Raw genomic sequence first — 25,337 nt, forward strand, 5'->3', positions numbered from 1 at the left:
CGTGGCAGCCAGCGCCTGCCCCCTACCCGGTGACCCCAGATGGCCTCGCTCCCCCAGTAGGGTGCATAATTGTCTAATTAAACGGCGAGAGAGACAGCGGCCCCAACCCCATCATTAAAGACAGCGCTCCATCAGCTCCTGCCACGCAGGGCAGCCTCCTCTAAAGAACACCCCCATCCTGGCAGTAAAGGTCAAACACAGACCGAAGGTTTTGGCAGCTGCTGATTATCTTTGCCAGTGTTGGAATCACTTTCCATGTCACCATGGCGATTAAAGGCAGTATAGCACCTCCGTTTTCTGTCTCTGCTTCAGTCATATTTGAGAATTAACAAAAACTGAAAAGATAAGCCTAATCTCCTGTAGGAGATTCCTCAGTGCAGGTATTGTAGGACGTCATCTATAGCCAAACCCCATCTAAACATCACAATCATGTGTGATAGTCTCTGCTGTCAAACTGATGGATTCTGCTTGACCTTTCAAAGTCAAGTTATTTATGGGGAACACAAACACCTTTCCCCACCACCTCTCTTCCACCAATGCACGCGCGCACACACACACACACACACACACACACACACACACACACACACACACACACACACACACACACACACACACACACACACACACACACACACACACACACACACACACACACACACACACACACACACACACACACACACACACACTTCATAAATATTTCAGCAGACGGATGGCTTTGTGTCAGAGACAAAGGGTTAACACAGTCCCTTCTGAAATGTCAGACATGCCAAAAAAATGCCCAGCATGCTGTTGTGTTGACAGCGTGGGCGGACTGGCCATCTGGCATTTCGGGCAAATGCCAGATGGGCTGGTCCATTTTTAGCCCAGTGGGCCTATCTGACTTGGGTTTTTTGTGCAAAATTATATTATCTGGCTAATAATGGGGGCCACAAAGAAAAAAAAAGGTATGTTGTGTTAGAAATGCCAGGGCCGATTTCTGGTCCCAGTCTGACCCTGTTTTTACAGAGAACCCAACACCACCTGTTTGTCTGGGATTCCAGACTCCATTAAGTCTGCCTGCTTAATCTCCCAGTCATACATGATCACATGTGCCATAGATATTTACTGGATACGTACTGGATATGTACTGGACATGTACTGGTTATGTATTGGTTACGTATGGGATATGTACTTGTTATGTACTGGTATGTACTTGTTATGTTCTGGAAACGATGCAGTAGTTTGTTTTTTATGTGTTATGTCTTACAATGTTACCCCAGGAAATCTTAGGTTTTATTACATAGAGTCGGGAGGAACTATTGGGAGGAACTATACCCAGGACAATGGATCGGATCCCAGCCGGCGACCCAAAACAACGGCGCCGTAGAAGGGGCAGACGGAGCGGTCTTCTGGTCAGGCTCCGTAGACGGGCACATCGCGCACCGCTCCCGAACATACTACTCGCCAATGTCCAGTCTCTTGACAACAAGGTAGACGAAATCCGAGCAAGGGTTGCCTTCCAGAGAGACATCAGAGACTAACGTTCTTTGTTTCACGGAAACATGGCTCACTCGAGACACACTATCGGAGTAGGTACAACCACCTGGTTTCTTCACGCATCGCGCCGACAGAAACAAGCATCTCTCTGGTAAGAAGAAGGGCGGGGGTGTATGCCTTATGATTAACGAGACGTGGTGTGATCATAACAACATACAGGAACTCAAGTCCTTTTGTTCACCTGACTTTATCTACCAAGAGAATTCGCTTCGATCATAATCACAGTCGCGTATATTCCCCCCCAAGCAGACACACCGACGGCCCTGAAAGAACTTAATTCGACTCTATGTAAACTGGAAACCACATATCCTGAGGCTGCATTTATTGTAGCTGGGGATTTTAACAAGGCTAATCTGAAAACAAGGCTCCCTAAATTCTATCAGCATATCGATTGCAGAACCCGGGCTGGCAAAACCCTGGATCATTGTTATTCCAACTTCCGCGACGCATATAAAGCCCTCCCCCGCTCTCCTTTTCCGAAAAGCTGACCACGACTCCATTTTGTTGCTCCCAGCCTATAGAAAGAGACTAAAACAGGAAGCACCGGCTCAGGTCGTTCAACGCTGGTCCGACCAATCGGATTCCACGCTTCAAGATTGCTTCGATCACGTGGACTGGGATATGTTCTGCATAACGTCGAACAACCACATTGATGATTACGCTGATTCGGTGAGCGAGTTTATTAGCAAGTGCATCGGTGATGTTGTACCCACAGCTTCTATTAAAACATTCCCCAACCAGAAACCGTGGATTGATGGCAGCATTCACGCAAAACTGAAAGCACGAACCACTGCTTTTAATCAGGGCAAGGTGACCGGAAACATGACCGAATACAAACAGTGTAGCTATTCCCTCCGCAAGGCAATCAAACAAGCTAAGCTTCAGTATAGAGACAAAGTCGCAATTCAATGGCTCAGACACGAGAGGTATGTGGCAGGGTCTACAGTCAATCACGGACTACAAAAGAAAACCAGCCCTGTCGCAGACCACAATGTCTTGCTCCCAGACAGACTAAACAACTTCTTTGCTCGCTTTGAGGACAATACAGTGCCACTGATACGGCCCACTACCAAAACCTGCGGGCTCTCCTTTACTGCAGCCAACATGACTAAAACATTTAAACGTGTTAACCCTCGCAAGGCTACAGGCCCAGACGGCATCCCCGGCCGCGTCCTCAGAGCATGCGCAGACCAGCTGGCTGGTGTGTTTACGACATATTCAATCAATCCTTATCCCAGTCTGTTGTTCCCACATGCTTCAAGAGGGCCACCATTGTTCCTGTTCCCAAGAAAGCTAAGGTAACTGAGCTAAATGACTACCGCCCCGTAGCACTCACTTCTGTCATCATGAAGTGCTTTGAGAGACTAGTCAAGGATCATATCACCTCCACCCTACCTGACACCCTAGACCCACTCCAATTTGCTTACCACCCCAATAGGTCCACAGACAACGCAATCACAATCACACTGCACACTGCCCTAACCCATCTGGACAAGAGGAATACCTATGTAAGAATACTGTTCATCGATTACAGCTCAGCATTTAACGCCACAGTACCCTCCAAACTCGTCATTAAGCTCGAGACCCTGGGTCTCGACCCCGCCCTGTGCAACTGGGTCCTGGACTTCCTGACGGGCCGCCCCCAGGTGGTGAGGGTAGGTAACAACATCTCCACCTCGCTGATCCTCAACACTGGGTCCCCACAAGGGTGCGTTCTCAGCCCTCTCCTGTACTCCCTGTTCACCCACGACTGTGTGGCCATGCACGCCTCCAACTCAATCATCAAGTTTGCAGACGACACTACAGTGGTAGGCTTGATTACCAACAACGACAAGACGGCCTACAGGGAGGAGGTGAGGGCCCTCGGAGTGTGGTGTCAGGAAAATAACATCACACTCAATGTCAACAAAACAAAGGAGATGATCGTGGACTTCAGGAAACAGCAGAGGGAGCAGCCACCTATCCACATTGACGGGACAGTAGTGGAGAGGGTGGAAATATGCCAAAATAACACGTACATTTACACATACGTGTTATATACTGGATATGTACTGGATATGTACGTGTTATGTACTGGATATGTACTGGATATGTAGTCACAGAGGCATTGCTTGTCTATTCATGCATCTCACTGGCCTGCAGGTGAAGGGGAAGAAACTAGATTGTGACAATGCTGCTGAATGATGTGAGGTTCTGCTTTCAACATGCCCCATGACTCCACTACCAACTCTGTTGTACCATCCACTCACCCACTCTGCCTTCAACATGGCACATGACTCCACTACCAACCCTGTTGTCCCATCCACTCACCCACTCTGCCTTCAACATGGCACATGACTCCACTACCAACTCTGTTGTACCATCCACTCACCCACTCTGCCTTCAACATGGCACATGACTCCACATCCACTCACCCACTCACCAACCCTGTTGTCTGAGGTGCTGCTGCAACATGGCACATGACTCCACTACCAACCCTGTTGTCCCATCCACTCACCCACTCTGCCTTCAACATGGCACATGACTCCACATCCACTCACCCACTCACCAACCCTGTTGTCTGAGGTGCTGCTGCAACATGCCATAGGACTCCACTACCAACCCTGTTGTCTGAGGTACTGCTGCAACATGCCATAGGACCCCACTACCAACCCTGTTGTCTGAGGTGCTGCTGCAACATGCCACAGGACTCCACTACCAACCCTGTTGTCTGAGGTGCTGCTGCAACATGTCACAGGACTCCACTACCAACCCTGTTGTCTGAGGTGCTGCTGCAACATGCCACATGACTCCACTACCAACCCTGTTGTCTGAGGTGCTGCTGCAACATGCCACAGGACCCCACTACCAACCCTGTTGTCTGAGGTGCTGCTGCAACATGCCACAGGACTCCACTACCAACCCTGTTGTCTGAGGTACTGCTGCAACATGCCACATGACTCCACTACCAACCCTGTTGTCTGAGGTGCTGCTGCAACATGCCGCAGGACTCCACTACCAACCCTGTTGTCTGAGGTGCTGCTGCAACATGCCACAGGACCCCACTACCAACCCTGTTGTCTGAGGTGCTGCTGCAACATGCCACATGACTCCACTACCAACCCTGTTGTCTGAGGTGCTGCTGCAACATGTCACATGACTCCACTACCAACCCTGTTGTCTGAGGTGCTGCTGCAACATGCCACAGGACTCCACTACCAACCCTGTTGTCTGAGGTACTGCTGCAACATGCCACATGACCCCACTACCAAGCCTGTTGTCTGATGTACTGCTGCAACATGCCACAGGACCCCACTACCAACCCTGTTGTCTGAGGTACTGCTGCAACATGCCACAGGACTCCACTACCAACCCTGTTGTCTGAGGTGCTGCTGCAACATGCCACAGGACCCCACTACCAACCCTGTTGTCTGATGTACTGCTGCAACATGCCACAGGACTCCACTACCAACCCTGTTGTCTGAGGTGCTGCTGCAACATGCCACAGGACTCCACTACCAACCCTGTTGTCTGAGGTGCTGCTGCAACATGCCATAGGACTCCACTACCAACCCTGTTGTCTGATGTACTGCTGCAACATGCCACATGACTCCACTACCAACCCTGTTGTCTGAGGTGCTGCTGCAACATGCCACAGGACTCCACTACCAACCCTGTTGTCTGAGGTGCTGCTGCAACATGCCATAGGACTCCACTACCAACCCTGTTGTCTGATGTACTGCTGCAACATGCCACAGGACTCCACTACCAACCCTGTTGTCTGAGGTGCTGCTGCAACATGCCACAGGACTCCACTACCAACCCTGTTGTCTGAGGTGCTGCTGCAACATGCCATAGGACTCCACTACCAACCCTGTTGTCTGAGGTGCTGCTGCAACATGCCACAGGACTCCACTACCAACCCTGTTGTCTGATGTGCTGCTGCAACATGCCACATGACTCCACTACCAACCCTGTTGTCTGAGGTGCTGCTGCAACATGCCATAGGACTCCACTACCAACCCTGTTGTCTGAGGTACTGCTGCAACATGCCACATGACTCCACTACCAACCCTGTTGTCTGAGGTGCTGCTGCAACATGCCACAGGACTCCACTACCAACCCTGTTGTCTGAGGTGCTGCTGCAACATGCCACAGGACCCCACTACCAACCCTGTTGTCTGAGGTGCTGCTGCAACATGCCACATGACTCCACTACCAACCCTGTTGTCTGAGGTGCTGCTGCAACATGTCACATGACTCCACTACAAACCCTGTTGTCTGAGGTGCTGCTGCAACATGCCACAGGACTCCACTACCAACCCTGTTGTCTGAGGTGCTGCTGCAACATGTCACAGGACTCCACTACCAAGCCTGTTGTCTAAGGTGCTGCTGCAACATGTCACAGGACTCCACTACCAACCCTGTTGTCTGAGGTGCTGCTGCAACATGCCACATGACCCCACTACCAACCCTGTTGTCTGATGTGCTGCTGCAACATGTCACAGGACTCCACTACCAACCCTGTTGTCTGAGGTGCTGCTGCAACATGCCACAGGACTCCACTACCAACCCTGTTGTCTGAGGTACTGCTGCAACATGCCACAGGACTCCACTACCAACCCTGTTGTCTGAGGTACTGCTGCAACATGCCACAGGACTCCACTACCAACCCTGTTGTCTGAGGTGCTGCTGCAACATGCCACAGGACTCCACTACCAACCCTGTTGTCTGAGGTACTGCTGCAACATGCCACAGGACCCCACTACCAACCCTGTTGTCTGAGGTGCTGCTGCAACATGCCACAGGACTCCACTACCAACCCTGTTGTCTGAGGTGCTGCTGCAACATGCCACATGACCCCACTACCAACCCTGTTGTCTGAGGTACTGCTGCAACATGCCACAGGACTCCACTACCAACCCTGTTGTCTGAGGTACTGCTGCAACATGCCACAGGACCCCACTACCAACCCTGTTGTCTGAGGTGCTGCTGCAACATGCCACAGGACTCCACTACCAACCCTGTTGTCTGAGGTGCTGCTGCAACATGCCATAGGACTCCACTACCAACCCTGTTGTCTGAGGTGCTGCTGCAACATGTCACATGACTCCACTACCAACCCTGTTGTCTGAGGTACTGCTGCAACATGCCACATGACTCCACTACCAACCCTGTTGTCTGAGGTGCTGCTGCAACATGCCATAGGACTCCACTACCAACCCTGTTGTCTGAGGTGCTGCTGCAACATGCCACATGACTCCACTACCAACCCTGTTGTCTGAGGTGCTGCTGCAACATGCCACAGGACCCCACTACCAACCCTGTTGTCTGAGGTGCTGCTGCAACATGCCATAGGACTCCACTACCAACCCTGTTGTCTGAGGTACTGCTGCAACATGCCACATGACTCCACTACCAACCCTGTTGTCTGAGGTGCTGCTGCAACATGCCACAGGACCCCACTACCAACCCTGTTGTCTGAGGTGCTGCTGCAACATGTCACAGGACTCCACTACCAACCCTTTCATACCATCCACTCACCCACTCTTTTTTTCAAATGTAAAAAAATAGATCTTTCTATTAGGTATACTGTTTGATATTGAATACTGCACTGTTGGGTAGGGATTGCAAGTTAAGTATCTCACTGCAGTTGTGCACGTGACAAAAAAATCTTGAAACTTGAAACTCTAAGCTATAGATTTTGTGTCATGTTCAGAAAACGTCTGTTATCAAAAATATAGGTGACTTTAACAGAACTGCAGGATAGGATGGTATGTTTTTGGTTGGTTTATTTACACACTATATAAAACAAATATCTAGATTTCTGGGAATGTGAGGACCTCTTCCTCTGGGATAGGTCTCTACCGAGCGTACATATGTTTCAAGCAGAGCTATTTCTTTGGATTTTAACCCCCGTGAAACTTCCATGAGATCCTGCTGCTTAAGCAAAAAAGACTAACTTTGAAGTTTGCTTTGAGGACGGACTGCTTTAAGTTAGAGGAAATAAAGTGTCTTTACCAATAGACTGGGTAAGAAGGTAAGGCACTCTTCATTGTGTTGTGAGGTTGCGAAACACATCATTCTTTGTCCAGCACATTTGTGCATATTATCTAGCCTGAGGAAATTCTATTTGTGTCAGTAATAATACGCTTGCTGTTGACCTTGGCCAAATTGATAAAATTCCTTTAAGCACACCCACGATTTACTATAAATGAGGGAAATATAACCATACGGGTTCTCTAATACAAGCTGGACCTTGCTTTAACTCAGTAATGGATAGTGAATGATTGAACTGGAATTCAAGGCTAAGCTATTTCTGAACCGGGTTGTTTATATATTTATTCATTTGTGATGCTGATGGATGAGCTCGGGTTCTGCTGCTTTGGGCCATGTATTATTCATCACAGGGAAATGTGTTTGGGAAGTTGACTGTTGGACTGGCACCATGATTAGTGAATTGATAGGATTGGTCCCATCTAATCACACCAGGTCACCAGAATGATTTGAGGTGAACCGATGTTGTAAATCAATTGAGTACAATGTTAGGGCTACCTGTCTGAGGGAAAGGTGAAAATAAGCTAATCGACAGCCGTTGGGAGAAACACAATGATAGTGTCCTAGATTTGAGCAAGGAATTTTTTGTACTCATTTGTTTTTATGGTTTTGGCATATAATAAAATCATGGAGACATAAGCCATAGCCCCTTCACTTGAGTGTATATAGCCAGCCAGCCAGTGGACAAGAGGAAACAGATGGAGGGTTGAGAACCAACAGAGGGAGCCCAATAGCCATCTCTCCTCACCCTGAAACTGACAGGGCAACGAGAGACACTTCACTCACTTCATATGCAGAATGACTCTACACAGACTGATGACTCTACACAGACTGATGACTCTACACAGACTGATGACTCTACACAGACCGATGACTCTACAGAGACCAATGACTCTACACAGACCAATGACTCTACACAGACCGATGACTCTACACAGACCAATGACTCTACACAGACCGATGACTCTACACAGACCGATGACTCTACACAGACCAATGACTCTACACAGACTGATGACTCTACACAGACTGATGACTCTACACAGACTGATGACTCTACACAGACCGATGACTCTACACAGACTGATGACTCTACACAGACCGATGACTCTACACAGACCGATGACTCTACACAGACTGATGACTCTACACAGACCGATGACTCTACACAGACCGATGACTCTACAGAGACCAATGACTCTACACAGACTGATGACTCTACACAGACCAATGACTCTACACAGACTGATGACTCTACACAGACCGATGACTCTACAGAGACCAATGACTCTACACAGACTGATGACTCTACACAGACCAATGACTCTACACAGACCAATGACTCTACACAGACCGATGACTCTACACAGACTGATGACTCTACACAGACTGATGACTCTACACAGACCAATGACTCTACACAGACTGATGACTCTACACAGACCGATGACTCTACACAGACTGATGACTCTACACAGACCGATGACTCTACACAGACCGATGACTCTACAGAGACCAATGACTCTACACAGACTGATGACTCTACACAGACCAATGACTCTACACAGACTGATGACTCTACACAGACCGATGACTCTACAGAGACCAATGACTCTACACAGACTGATGACTCTACACAGACCAATGACTCTACACAGACTGATGACTCTACACAGACCAATGACTCTACACAGACCAATGACTCTACACAGACCGATGACTCTACAGAGACCAATGACTCTACACAGACTGATGACTCTACACAGACCGATGACTCTACACAGACTGATGACTCTGCACAGACTGATGACTCTACACAGACCAATGACTCTACACAGACTGATGACTCTACACAGACTGATGACAAGACTTGAGACTAGATTCAGGCAAGACACTTCTGGCTACTTCTTTGACATACTGTATGAATTAATTAATGAATGAATTAATTGTCAAATCGCCAGTTGGCACCTCTTCCCTTATGGGATTAATTGACACATAAACAAACATAACAATGATTCACAGTGATAATTCCTGTTCTTCGCTGTAAGTTTTATTATTCATTTTCATTTATACAGAAGTCGACTCAAGGATCCTGTGTGTTCCTTTCTACAGAGGATATTTCTGGAGAAAACTGTATTTGTTGACATCCATGAGAGGGTCACTGCAGATTTGTGGTCTTGATTGTTTCAAAGTGTTTCTGTTACGCACTCACTGTGGTGGATTTGCTAGGCGGAGACGTTTCTTAGTGGAAAGACTCAAAATAAGAGAGAGAATGAGAAAGAAAGTAAGAAAGAGAAAAAGAAAGAGAAAGAGAGAGAGAGAGACATTGTGCTGACAGCTGTACCAGTAGATGCCTAGCATGCTGGAGGAGATGGGTCTGAGGGGCTGGCTTGGCAGGGGGCTCTGGTCGCTCACCCACACTCCTGCATCAAAAGACTCCCAGCTTCCAGAGGGTCCCAGCCCCAATCCTAGGCACACAGACAGGCAGGCAAGCAGGGTCCCAAGGCTGAGGCTCAGCTGGGTAATAATGGCTGTGCTCACAACCAATACAACATAGAAAATAGTTAAAATAAAGAAAAACCCTTTAACAAGTAGGTGTGTCCAAACTTTTGACTGTTACTGTAAATACATTTAAAATGTACATATGACACTTGGTGTCTTAATAATCCTGTCAGCTATTTGAACAAACAAACAATTTCACAAAGTAAATATTCATAAATGTTTGGTCCAGATATGCGCTATCCATGGTCCGGATTTGTTAAGAGCTGTTGTGGTGCTGAAAGAATGTCGTAGGCCTAATCGACTCTCATGCCTTGACCCCGCCCCTTCTCCCTCATTTCTTTGCAGAGTTGATAAACCATTCAATGAGTGAGATGTCAGTATCCTGTCAGCCAAGTTGCACCATCGCTATATCAGACAGACATCCACCAGTAGCTTTAGCAAAGCATGATCAATAGCGCTCTCATGCAACGTCAAACATTGATTATTTTCATTGAGATTTAATTAGTTCCCGAATATGCTCAATGTAACATAAATATTGTGGTAAAGTCATCAAATATTGAAATGATCTATGCTACATTTATCCCAAAGATCAATTACGAATGGTGTAATTTGCCATTGATTTCATTGATTCATTTGCCAGAGTCAAATTATGCTGGAGACAGTAGTCATCCCTTTCATTCTCCAGTCCGTTGCACGTGACCCACCACAGGATCATTCTTAGGAATAACAATCCACTCTCCACATTCATTTCTCTCACCTTGGTTGGTAATATTCATTATAATGCCCTATTGAGTTATATGGTAAAATAGATGTTGTAAATGCATGTACAGTTGATGTATAATTGGTTTGCGGAGAGACTGAAGACACCTTCAAATAAAGATAGTTCTCAAGGATAGAACATTATTCAATCCCCCTGCTCCCCCATAAGCTAAAATAAAAATATAAGGTATGTGTAACTAATATAATGTATTATTTCCCAAGCTGTGGGTCAGGGAACATGGCGTACAGACCTCTTGATGGAACATGGTGGACAGACCTCTTGATGGAACATGGTGGATATACCTCTTGATGGAACATGGTGGACAGACCTCTTGATGGAACATGGCGTACAGACCTCTTGATGGAACATGGTGGACAGACCTCTTGATGGAACATGGCGTACAGACCTCTTGATGGAACATGGTGGACAGACCTCTTGATGGAACATGGTGGATATACCTCTTGATGGAACATGGTGGAAAGACCTCTTGATGGAACATGGTGGACAGACCTCTTGATGGAACATGGTGGACAGACCTCTTGATGGAACATGGTGGACATACCTCTTGATGGAACATGGTGGACAGACCTCTTGATGGAACATGGTGGACATACCTCTTGATGGAACATGGTGGACAGACCTCTTGATGGAACATGGTGGACAGACCTCTTGATGGAACATGGTGGATATACCTCTTGATGGAACATGGTGGAAAGACCTCTTGATGGAACATGGTGGACAGACCTCTTGATGGAACATGGTGGATATACCTCTTGATGGAACATGGTGGACAGACCTCTTGATGGAACATGGTGGATATACCTCTTGATGGAACATGGTGGACAGACCTCTTGATGGAACATGGTGGACAGACCTCTTGATGGAACATGGTGGAAAGTCCTCTTGATGGAACATGGTGGACAGACCTCTTAATATCTCCTAGTGTAGGTTATATAATGTAAATAACACTGTTTTAATGGAGTATCCACTCTGGCCTGCAAGTTACCAGGGGAGCAACTATTTTTACAAGCAAGATGATATAAATGACAGTCTGCTAGGCCTGACAGTCTGCTAGGCCTGACAGTCTGCTAGGCCTGACAGTCTGTTAGGCCTGACAGTCTGCTAGGCCTGACAGTCTGCTAGGCCTGACAGTCTGCTAGGCCTGACAGTCTGTTAGGCCTGACAGTCTGCTAGGCCTGACAGTCTGCTAGGCCTGACAGTCTACTAGGCCTGACAGTCTGCTAGGCCTGACAGTCTGCTAGGCCTGACAGTCTGCTAGGCCTGACAGTCTGCTAGGCCTGACAGTCTGCTAGGCCTGACAGTCTGTTAGGCCTGACAGTCTGCTAGGCCTGACAGTCTGCTAGGCCTGACAGTCTGCTAGGCCTGACAGTCTGCTAGGCCTGAGTCTACTATTGTAGATTACATTATTTACCATTAAAAACAGGAAGGACCAAGGCACACTTCATGTAATTAAATCCTTTTATTTTCTACGGCATGTTCAATAATGATATATTATTTACCCGCTCTTTTTTCAGCAACAGCTCAATCTATGCCTTACATCTTTTGATAGTGCTCTCATCAAATGCAATATAGAATGTAACTTTCCCAAACATAGCTTAATGTACTGTAGTGTAATGGGTTTGTAGCAAGTCAGCGCTACAGTATAGCATCTGACACTCTAGCTGAGGAGCTGACTACTAAGAGCTCTGCTGGCTAAAGAACACGGACCATTATCATGAAAAAATCACAAGCATCTTCACTGAAGGGGACAAACAGTACCTACTAGGCAGGGAGAAAAAACACTGGTCTTTCAACAAATTATATCATCTGGCATTTTCTTCATTTTACTGCTGTTCTCAAAGGATTTGATCCAGTAGTATTACATGTTCCATACAGTATGTTCTGGAAATTACCAGTGTCTATACCAGTGATTATCAATGAGAGGAATAGGATACATACGAAGCAAATTAATTCTACAGTGTATGGTCTGTACGCTTCCCTCTATACAGGCACATTTTATGAAACTAGCAGAATTTGAATCGCCTCCCAATGTACAGTAAAATGAATGGAAAACACATGTCTGCAAGTGGTGATGATAGTGCTAGTGATTGTAGGGTGTTAGAAGCAGCGGTGTGGAGTGTTTTTAGAGGACCATTGTACACAGCAATAACAATCTGTACAAGAGTCTCTTGGTTTGTATGGCACTAGCAACCCGTAAACACCTCTCACAGTACACACTGTAGCATCTTTTCTATGTCCACAAATAACAGCTAACTCTCAGGGTAATTGCAGTGAAATTTCCCTGCTATCATTATTGATGGATCAATTCAGAGTTCCATTGCCTTTACAGACAGCAGAATTGCTATAATTTTCTGGACTGTATCCAAGTTCTACTTTACCCATTGTAGAGTGGGACTCTTTATACTATAGATTGGCACTTGGGAATGGAGTGTTTCGCAGGCTGGTCTCCTCACAAAGCCCCCAACAGAGGCTTCGATGTTCGTCACAGTGGATCAAAGATGTTACAGAGCGCGGCTCTGCCAGGTGAACTCTGCTTTCATCTCTGAAGAATCTGGCACACCCTGACTAATGGTCCCTGGTTGCCCCCCTCTTTAGGAAGCCAGAACACTGCTATACTCATCCTTTCAAGCCCAGTTCATCTTTCCATCCCAACCTCAAAAGACTGGACCTCCTTGTTGATCAAGCCTGCAGGATAGAAGACATCTCAACGTAATTGATGATTTATGCACAATAATGGACTGAGAAATGCCACCATCAGTTTTAGGATCGCTGGACATTGTTCAGTGGCTGAATCATCATTAACCACGTGTGAGTGGCAAAGGCAACCTGCAAGTCAATAGATACAGAGAGTCATCTGATGTTGAATCCTACACAGAGAACAAATCTTTTGACCTGTGTGGAGAGAATAAAGAACACGGCCCCTGAAATGTCATGAATATCGAATCTCTGGTTCCTTTTCTTTGCTGGTATCCTAGACTCTTTTCTAACTTCAAGTGTGAGGGCCAAGACATGCTGGGCTTCCTGTATTGAATTAGAATCTCCTCTGTCACTCAAAGACAAAACACTGTGTGATATATCAGTATGAACCAAACCTCTGTCACTCAAAGACAAAACACTGTGTGATATATCAATATGAACCAACCCTCTGTCACTCAAAGACAAAACACTGTGTGATATATCAATATGAACCAACCCTCTGTCACTCAAAGACAAAACACTGTGTGATATATCAGTATGAACCAACCCTCTGTCACTCAAAGACAAAACACTGTGTGATATATCAATATGAACCAACCCTCTGTCACTCAAAGACAAAACACTGTGTGATATATCAGTATGAACCAACCCTCTGTCACTCAAAGACAAAACACTGTGTGATATATCAGTATGAACCAACCCTCTGTCACTCAAAGACAAAACACTGTGTGATATATCAATATGAACCAACCCTCTGTCACTCAAAGACAAAACACTGTGTGATATATCAGTATGAACCAACCCTCTGTCACTCAAAGACAAAACACTGTGTGATATATCAGTATGAACCAAGCATCTGTATTTCCATATCAAGTTTGCCACATTTTCTACTAATTTAAGAAAATAATGAAAGCTGCTTTTGAAGCTTCTTTTAGTTGTGTGTGTGTGTCAGGGTTCTAATGAAATCTAGTTCTTTGGAAAAGAGGAAAGTATCATGTGGAATATCCAGACCTTTCTCTTCATTCCATTCTCTTTTGAAACATTTATCCGACTCCCCACAGAGACCTGGAAGTGCCTCCACAGAGAGTTTCAACTTACAAACTAGATAATTAAAGTGAAAATGATATCATGGACTCCTGGGGGAAAGATGAGTTGTCACCATTTACATATCTGGTGGCATGTTACACCCCCCCCCCACCACACCCCTGTATACATGTCTATGTCCTGGCTCAATTCTTTCTCACCTTACCTCTCATCTGGATGATGTGGAATGCAAGGAAGCTGGGATTTGACTTCCAGGGATTCTCTCTTCTTTTGGGTCTTGGTTTAACAGTCATGATATTTTTCATTTTCACTCTCTTTTTTAAGTTACCCCTCTGTACACGTCTATCTGTATATCAGAGGAGGCTGATGGGAGGAGCTATAGAAGGACGGGCTCATTGTAATGGCTGGAATGGAATTAATGGAATAGAGTCAGACATGTGGTTTCTATATGTTTGATGTGTTTTATACGGTTCCATTCATTCCATTCCAGTCTTTACAATGAGCCCATCCTCCCATAGCTCCTCCCACCAGCCTCCCCTCCCCAGCCGAGCCCCTCTAACCCCCCACCCCTGCACACAGGACGTATAGATCACCCATAGATGGATCTCTCCTGCTTTAGCTGGGTTCATTGATGATTTGATCTCATTGGAAACAGTTGATGTTCACATGCATAGTCAGACCATTGATTTTTAGCCCCTCACCCTGTCAAATTGATTGCAGAGCTAATTGTGTCCTTTCTTTCTCAGCAGCGTCTCACCTCCTCTGTTTCCTCGATGTTTGCTAGACAAACAGCGGTCAGACACAACTTAGTAAACACCATTGGTGAAAAATCCACTTGTGTCCACAAGTATTGAGTTGTACCCTGTTTACCAGCCTGTTGATCATCCTCCTCAGCGGCGAGAGAAGCAGCTGCAGCATCAGTAGCCAGGTGATCTTGTTTGCGTGTCTGTGGTGATTTCTGTGGTCAGAAATGGCTTCAACTCATTGACAGTTTCCTGATAAGCTCTTTTATGGGACGGAAACAGGGTTTGCGTTCTACCGGCTAGCTGGCGTCAAAGGCAGTGGAAAGGATAACCACTGTAATTACCAACCATTGAGGGAGAGGTTGTTGTCCTGGCACCACACGGCCAGGTCTCTCACCTCCTCCCTATAGGCTGTCTCGTCGTTGTCGGTGATCAGGACTATCACTGTTCTGTCATCTGCAAACTTAATGATGGTGTTGGAGTCATGCCTGGCAATGCAGTCATGAGTGAACAGGAAGTACAGGAGGGAACTGAGCACGCACCCCTGGGGGGCCCCTGTGTTGAGGATCAGCATGGCATATGTGTTGTTACCTACCCTTACCACCGGGGGGTGGCCCGTCAGGAAGTCCAGGACCCAGATGCAGAGGGAGGTGTTTAGCTTTGAGGGCACTATGGTGTTGAACTCTGAGTTGTAGTCAATGTATAGCATTCTCACATAGGTGTTCCTTTTGTCCAGGTGGGAAAGGGCAGTGTGAAGTGGGATAATGGTGTTGATGTGAGCCATGACCATCCTTTCAAAGCACTTCATGGCTACGGACGTGAGTGCTACGGGTTGGTAGTCATTTAGGCAGGTTACCTTAGTGTTCTTGGGCACAAGATGGTGGTCTGCTTAAAACATGTTAATATGTTAGTATTACAGACTCGGACAGGGAGAGGTTGAAAATGTCAGTGAAGACACTTGTCAGTTGTTCAGCGCATGCTCGCAGTACACTTCCTGGTAATCCGTCTGGCCATGCGGCCTTGTGAATGTTGACCTGTATAAAGGTCTTACTCACATCGGCTGCGGAGAGCGTGATCACACAGTCGTCCGGAACAGCTGGTGCTCTCATGCATGTTTCAGTGTTATTTGCCTCGAATCGAGCATTGAAGTAGTTTAGCTCGTCTGGTAGGCTTGAGTCACTGGGCAGCTCACGGCTGTGCTTCCCTTTGTAGTCTGTAATGGTTTGCAAGCCCTGCCACATCCGACGAGCGTCGGAGCCGGTGTAGTACGATTCCATCTTAGTCCTGTATTGAAGGTTTGCCTGTTTGATGGATCATCGGAGGGCATAGCGGGATTTCTTATAAACTTCCGGGTTAGAGTCCCACTCCTTGAAAGCGGCAGCTCTAGCCTTTAGCTCAGTGTGGATGTTGCCTGTAATCCATGGCTTCTGGTTGGGTATGTACGTACGATCACTGTGGGGACGACATCATCGATGCACTTATTGATGAAGCCAATGACTGATGTGGTGTACTCCTCAATGCCATCGGAGGAATCCTGGAACATTTTCCAGTCTGTGCTAGAAAACAGTCCTGTAGCTTAGCGTCTGCTTCATTTGACCACTTTTTTATTGACTGAATCACAGGTGCTTCCTGCTTTCATTTTTTCTTGTAAGCAGGAATCAGGAGGATAGAATTATGGTCAGATTTGCCAAATGAAGGGCGAGGGAGAGCTTTGTACTCATCTCTGTGTGTGGCGTAAAGGTGGTCTAGAGTTTTTTCCCCTCTGGTTGCACATTTAACTTGCTGATAGAAATTTGGTAAAACAGATTTAAATTTCCCTGCATTAAAGTCCCTGGCCACTAGGAGCGCCACCTCTGGATGAGTTTGCTTATGGCGGAATACAGCTCATTGGATGCAGTCTTAGTGTCAGCATCGGTCTGTGGTGGTATGTAGACAGCTGTCACGTGGTCTACAGCTTATCATGAGGTACTCTACCTCAGACGAGCAAAACCTCAAAACTTCCTTAGATATCGTGCACCAGCTCTTGTTTACATATATGCATAGTCTGCCATCTCTTGTCTTACCAGACGGCGCTGTTCTATTCTGCCAATACAGCGTTTAACCAGCCAGCTGTACGTTGATAATGTCATCGTTCAGCCACAACTCCGTGAAGCGTAAGATATTACAGTTTTTAATGTCCCGTTGGTAGTTTAATCTTCCCCGTAGGTGATTGCACGTTAGTTAGAAGAACGGAATAGGGGGGTTTATTCGATCGCCTACGAATTCTCAGAAGGCAGCCCGACCTCCATCTTCTTTTTCTCCGTTGTCTCTTCACGCAAATGACAGGGATTTGGGCCTGTTCCCGGGAAAGCAGTATGTCGTTCACGTCGGGCTCGTCGGACTCGTTAAGGGAAAAAAAAGCTTCTGCCAGTTCTTGGTGAGTAATCGCTGTTCTGATGTCCAGAAGTTATTTTCGGTCATAAGAGACGGTAGTAGCAACATCATGTACAAAATATGTAAAACAATAAGTTACAAACAACGCAAAGGAGCACGTAAAACGTCAGCCAGCTTCTCCGGCGCCGTTATATGAACATGTGTTGGGATAATTGCGTTGTTTGCTCTATAACCTGTTAGTTCGTATGCTTTGCCACCGTGATATATAGGCCTAAAGGCCGAGACAATATGAAGACACAGTGGCAGAATAAATTCAACCACACTTTCGTTTCATCACAAAACCTGAGAGCAACCTCTATCCAGTGAAGTCCACAAAGCATATTGCATGTACAGTATGGTAACAGACAGTTACATGATCTACAGTATGGTCAAACAAATTAACGTTTCTGACATTTTCGGACCACTAAACAGCTATTGATTTAGATCCACAGAGAGTTACCGCAAGTCTCAAAGAAAACAGGAGCTGCCTCCACTATTCCAGCACCATTTCAACATCATCAAATCACCTCTGCTTAGTCTAATAAAGTGACAACTAAAAAATACCAACAACAACTTAGTCCAGTCAACGTAAGCTAAATACCATGTGGCTGTCCATGGTTCTGATTTCTGTGTGCATGTGTGTGTTTGTGCGTTCCTGCCTGTAGAAAAAGATGTTGACTCACCTTACTTGTAGAGAAATGCCAATGCATTCATACAGTACACGTTTACATTGTTTGTGGTCCTAGGCTACCTGGCAATAAAAAGTTTGGTCACTAACCTAACTTCCATTCATGGGCAAGGATGAGCCAGATAATTAACATTAACTGTCTATATATTGAACTTCCATCCTCTCAGGTCAGGGGCACAACAATGTATGAACTAATGGTTGGATCAGAATTGCCGTTATAATCATTGGCCAGTACGGAGAATGAAGTAAAACTACAAGTCCAAATCCCTATCTCCATCCATGGCTAATTTTATAAAGAGACAATTTTATCTAGCTGGCTGTAAGGAGTGACGTCAAATCCAAGCTGGCTTCCCTTGACACTTTTTTTGGTGTTGCAGGATCATTCACAATTGAGCTCGCTCAGTTTAGCTCAATGCTGATTGGCAAATTTTTATACTTTTTTTTGTCAAGGGAGGCCAGAACTTGGCAGGCTTCCATTGCCTTCAATGCTACAGCATCAGATAGATGACCTACACATAGAGAGACAGAGGGGGCGCTGTTTCACTCGCTCGGATGCTTTCTCCTGTGAGATACATTCAGCCTCTTGCGAATTGAAGGAAGACACACCACTGTATATAGAATGTGCACGTAGGCTCCAACCCTATTGCCAAAAGTGACAATGATTGATAGCTTTGTCACCTGTAAGAAAACCCAGTAATGGCAGAGAGCTGAGAGAATGAGACAGGTTAAACCTCATTTCTTTCTGAAGACACGTTTTGTTTGAGAAACTCTTTCAGCCCCATCAGAGCCTGGGACTCTTCACCCCAAACGAAGACGCCGTGTGACAGTACTCATGTCACTGCTACAGAGTGATGGAGAGGGACAGGCCTTAATTTTGTCACTTTCATCCCAAGATGGAATCACTGACTGTGAGAGGCCTCTCCTCCCTCAGTGATGGAATGACTGAGACAGACATTCTAGTTGCAGCAGACTGAGGCAGCCAATCCCAGCCCAGCTCAGAGAGGAACAGGCGCAGTGATACAGGCTGTCTCAAAGCAGTGATTACACTCTGAGAGGCCATTCATTGGCTGTTTAACAGACCACTGTATTCATCTCCATCAAGCTGAGGCCCTGATGGAGGTTAGTGCCAGCTAACTGAGATTCATCAATTAATAATGCTTTGTCTTTAAAATGTACTAAAACCACTGAGCATGGAAGACTTGGCATTACAATATCATCCAGTGATCAAGCTATTCTCAGAGCCTAGAAAGAGGACTGTGGACTGTGGTTTATTAGCTGCTACCTGGCTTTTTATTGACACTTAAAATACTGGGATGGAAAGACGTGTTTCACCATAACAATACTGTCTGAAACGTACGTAGACAAAGCAAACCATAGAATAAGGTATGAGATATGAGGCACATGTATCCACGGTAATAAATCCCTGTCTCTGAGCCCTCTCAGTCTGGGGTCATGTGGAGGGATCGCCACACATACCTGAAAAGTCAGCCGGCTCCACTGCAGGTCTGCTGTAGCTGTTGTCATGACGTTGGCCTGTGTGTAAGGTTTATGACCCCCCCATAAATACCTTTCTCCCTTCCCTCTCTCTCTGACTCTACAGAGGGACTCTTGAATAGCCTTCGTTAAACATAGAGAGTCTGGGAACATCGAACAAGTGGGGGGAAAGGAACCATATTTCGGTAATAGAACCAGTTGAAAATATGCGTTGGTACTTAATGAATATGATGTCAGTTCGGTTGTCATCTGAGACATTATGACTGATGACAGGACGACATAAACTGTATCTGGGAAAGTCTACACATTATAGTTATCAGATTCACATGGAATTGTTGTGCAATTTAAATGTTTGAATATGAAACTATTTGTGAAAAGATTAAATGTAATTTTAGCTTCCAAATGAGAGAATTGGGTTTCATAAGGTTAGAGCTCTGCTCAATCAGTGGCCGGCCCCTGTGAAGAGACATTGGTTATAAACTATGAAACACACCCTTCTCTCCCTCCACTATATAAGCCCTTGACGAAAATATAACTTTCTGTTCCGAGTACGCGAGGCCTGCAGCCTCTGCGTTAAAAGGGCAAATAACTTGCTGTTCCGGGTACATTAGGACGACGGTCCGATGTCAGAAGGATTCAGACAATAACTACAGAACGAAGCCAACCTCAGCATGAGCTTTGGTTGCGAATGGTATGAACTTTGAACTCTTATTCACTACAGAAGTGATACCTCCTAGCCGTTGATTCAGCAGCGGCCGCTGTAAACGTGGGCTAGTAAAGGACGGACGACTTATCCAGTCTAACACACAACGGCAATACTACAACGTATCCAAATTACCACCAGTGACATTCTTCCGAGGACAGTAAGATCTCTGTTGCCAACACGGCCAGCATCCACGACCAACCTACCGAAGCGCAGCTCAGAGTAAATATTTATTGCATTTTCCTTTTCCAAATGGGCGGTAATTTAGAATGCATAAGATACTGTATTTACGATAGCACAGCTTCTCCCTTTGTTCCTCAGTCTTCCCTGTCACGATCGTTGTAATGATAAAACCAAGGCGCAGCGTGCAGAGTTCCACATAAATTTAATAAAGAGAAACTCACTAAACAAAACAACAAAAGCACAAACGAAACGTGAAGCTACTGGAGTGCACAAAGGCAACTTACTGTAGACAAGATCCCACAACTAACAATAGGGAAAATGGCTACCTAAATATGATCCCCAATCAGAGACAACGATAAACAGCTGTCTCTGATTGGGAACCATATCAGGCCAACATAGACATACAAACACCTAGATGACCCACCCGAGTCACTATCACGCCCCAACCAACACAGAGAACAACAGCTTACTATGGTCAGGGCGTGACATTCCCGCTCTTTCACTCAAACCCAAACCCAAACCCAGCTGTCATATCTGTTCCGTCCGCTAGGGACATTTTCCTTTATGACATAATTTGTAATCAAGGTATGATTCATTCTGTGTATATGTAATTCTGTGTGATTAGTTAGGTATTTAGTAAATAAATATTTAAACCCAATTTTGTATTGCTGATTCAACTTGTTAGCCAGGGTTCGTGAAGATAACCAAGAATTCTACGATGTTCAGATGATACTGAAATAAGGTGACGATTAATATTGACTGCTATTGATGTAAAATATTACTAGGTCTTTCAGAGTTCATTCGGAAGATAACAGCTCTATAAATATTATTTTGTGGTGCCCCAACTTTCTAGTTAATCACATTTACATGATTAGCTCAATCAGGTAATATTAATTACAGAGAAAGGATTTTATAGAATAGCATGTCATATCACTTAATCGGGCATAGTCAAAGACACGACACTGCTATTGTGGTCCTCTCCTCTCCTCTCCTCTCCTCTCCTCTCCTCTCCTCTCCTCTCCTCTCCTCTCCTCTCCTCTCCTCTCCTCTCCTCTCCTCTCCTCTCCTCTCCTCTCACCTCTCTTCTCTTCTCTTCTCCTCTCCTCTCCTCTCCTCTCACCTCTCTTCTCTTCTCTTCTCCTCTACCCTCTCATCTCTCTCTTCTCCTCTATCCTACCCTCTCACCTCTCACCTCTCTCCACTCCTCTCACCTCTCTCCTCTCACCTCTCTCGTCTCTCCTCTCACCTCTCTCCTACTCTCTCATCTCTCCTATCCTCTCACCTCTCTCCTCTCCTCTCCTCTCTTCTACCCTCTCACCTCTCCTCTATCCTACCCTCTGACCTCTCTTCTCCTCTCTCCTACCCCCTCACTTCTCTCCTCTCACCTCTCCTCTCCACTCTCCTACCCTCTCACCTCTCTCGTCTCTCGTCTCTCCTCTCACCTCTCTCCTACTCTCATCTCTCTCCTCTCTCCTATCCTCTCACCTCTCTCCTCTCCCCTACCCTCTCACCTCTCCTCTATCCTACCCTCTGACCTCTCTTCTCCTCTCTCCTACCCTCTCACTTCTTTCCTCTCACCTCTCCTCTCCACGTTCCTACCCTCTCACCGCTCTCCTCTCCTCTATCCTATCCTCTGACCTCTCTCCTATCTCTCACCTCTCCTCTCTCCTACCCTCTCACCTCTCTTCTCTCTCCTACCCTCTCACCTCTCTCCTCTATTCTCCTCTCCTCTCTCCTACCTCTCACCTCTCTCCCCTCTCCTACCCCCTCCTTTCTCCTACCCACTCACCTCTCTCGTCTCTCCTCTCACCTCTCTCCTACTCTCTCATCTCTCTCCTCTCTCCTATCCTCTCTCCTCTCCTTTCCTCTCCTTTCCTCTCCTCTCTCCTACACTCTCACCTCTCTCCTCCCCTCTATCCTACCCTCTGACCTCTCTCCTTTCTTCTCCTCTCTTCTACCTCTCACATCTCTCTCCTACCCTCTCATCTCTCACCTCTCCTCTCTCCTACCCTCTCACCTCTCTCCTCTCTCCTACCCTCTCACCTCTCTCCTCTCCTCTATCCTACCCTCTGACCTCTCTTCTCCTCTCTCCTACCCTCTCACTTCTCTCCTCTCATCTCCTCTCCTCTCTTCTCTCCTACCCTCTCACCTCTCTCCTGTCCTCTCTTCTCCTCTCTCCTCTCCTCTCACCTCTCCTCTCTTCTACTCTCACCTTTCTCCTCTCTCCTCTCTCCTACCCTATCATCTCTCTCCTCTCTCCTATCCTCTCACCTCTCTCCTCTCCTCTCTTCTCCCCTCTCTTACCATCTCACCTCTCTTCTCCTATCTCCTCTCTCCTCTCACCTAATCTCTCACCTCTCTCCTATTCTCTCACCTCTCTCCTCTCCTCTCTTCTCTCTTACCATCTCATCTCACCTCTCCACTCTCCTACCCTCTCACTCTCTCCTCTCCTCTCCTCTCTCCTACCCTCTCACCTCTCTCCTCTCCTCTCTTCTCCTCTCCTCTCTCCTACCTCTCACATCTCTCTCCTACCCTCTCATCTCTCACCTCTCCTCTCTCCTACCCTCTCACCTCTCTCCTCTCTCCTACCCTCTCACCTCTCTCCTCTCCTCTATCCTACCCTCTGACCTCTCTTCTCCTCTCTCCTACCCTCTCACTTCTCTCCTCTCATCTCCTCTCCTCTCTTCTCTCCTACCCTCTCACCTCTCTCCTGTCCTCTCTTCTCCTCTCTCCTCTCCTCTCACCTCTCCTCTCACCTCTCCTCTCTTCTACTCTCACCTTTCTCCTCTCTCCTCTCTCCTACCCTATCATCTCTCTCCTCTCTCCTATCCTCTCACCTCTCTCCTCTCCTCTCTTCTCCCCTCTCTTACCATCTCACCTCTCTTCTCCTATCTCCTCTCTCCTCTCACCTAATCTCTCACCTCTCTCCTATTCTCTCACCTCTCTCCTCTCCTCTCTTCTCTCTTACCATCTCATCTCACCTCTCCACTCTCCTACCCTCTCACCTCTCTCCTCTCCTCTCCTCTCTCCTACCCTCTCACCTCTCTCCTCTCCTCTCTTCTCCTCTCCTCTCTCCTACCTCTCACCTCTCTCCCCTCTCCTACCCTCTCATCTCTCTCCTCCCCTTTCATCTACCCTCTCACCTCTCTCGTCTCTCCTCTCACCTCTCTCCTCTCCTCTCCTCTCCTCTCCTCTCCTCTCCTCTCCTCTCCTCTCCTCTCCTCTCCTCTCCTCTCCTCTCCTCTCCTCTCCTCTCCTCTCTCCTACCCTCTCACCTCTCTCCTCTCCTCTATCCTACCCTCTGACCTCTCTCCTTTCTTCTCCTCTCTTCTCCTCTCTCCTACCCTCTCACTTTTCTCCACTCATCTCATCTCCTCTCCTCTCTCCTACCCTCTCACCTCTCTCCTGTCCTATCTTCTCCTCTCTCCTTTTACCTCTCCTCTCCTCTCTCCTACCCTCTCACCTCTCACCTCTCTCCTACCCTCTCACCTCTCTCTTTTCCTCTCTCCTACCTCTCACCTCTCACCTCTCACCCCTCTCCTATCCTCTCACTTCTCTCCTCTCCTCTCTCTTACCCTCTCACCTATCTCCTCTCCTCTATCCTACCCTCTGACCTCTCTTCTCCTCTCTCCTACCTCTCACCTCTCTCCTCTCCTCTCCTCTCTCCTACCCTCTCACCTCTCACCTCTATCCTCTCTCCTCTCTCCTACCCTCTCACCTCTCTCCTCTCTTTTCTCCTACCCTCTCTCCTCTCTCCTATCCTCTCACCTCTCCTCTCCTCTCTCCTACCCACTCACCTATCTCCTCTCCTCTATCCTACCCTCTGACCTCTCTTCTCCTCTCTCCTACCCTCTCACTTCTCTCCTCTCACCTCCTCTCGCCTCTCCTCTCCACTCTCTTCCATCTCACGTTATTTCAACATCCAGTATTTGTTTAAGGACTTTGGGAGGGGAAATAATCTTTCATTAACTGAGTTGGGATAGGAAGGAAAAACTGAGGTGTATAATGCAGGTTGTAACCAGTGAGCACAAACTGGCCGTTCCATTCACACACGCTTACGAGGGAAGACATCTTAGTCTGTCTGTAGAGTTTTACGATCACTCTACATAATCCTGCTGTACTGTGCTTTATCTCCCTTTGTCCTCCTTGGAGTAATAGCCCCTTGTCCTCAATATATCAGTGGTGTCCAGGATCACTGGGTTTAAAAAGCTCCTGGAGCCTGGTACAATTAGAAGAGATGAAATGCACATCATTTAGATAAACTGCCCCATTTTATGCTCATAAAATAGTAATATAACCAAGTCTACTTAAAGGCTCATGAAATGTACTGGATTTAGTGCTGAACAGTACAATTATAGTGTGAAAAATGTGTCTTGAAATTGAATCCTTCGATCTTTCTACATTTTCCTCTTCGCATTGATTTTTTCTTTTTCTGGAAGTCACATTTAATGTTTCATTTTGGCAGAGCTTACTGACACACAATGGCCAGATAAGTGATGCATGACTTTTAAA

Source organism: Salvelinus namaycush, chromosome 23 (genome assembly GCF_016432855.1).
Source record: "Salvelinus namaycush isolate Seneca chromosome 23, SaNama_1.0, whole genome shotgun sequence".
Classification (NCBI taxonomy): domain Eukaryota; kingdom Metazoa; phylum Chordata; class Actinopteri; order Salmoniformes; family Salmonidae; genus Salvelinus; species Salvelinus namaycush.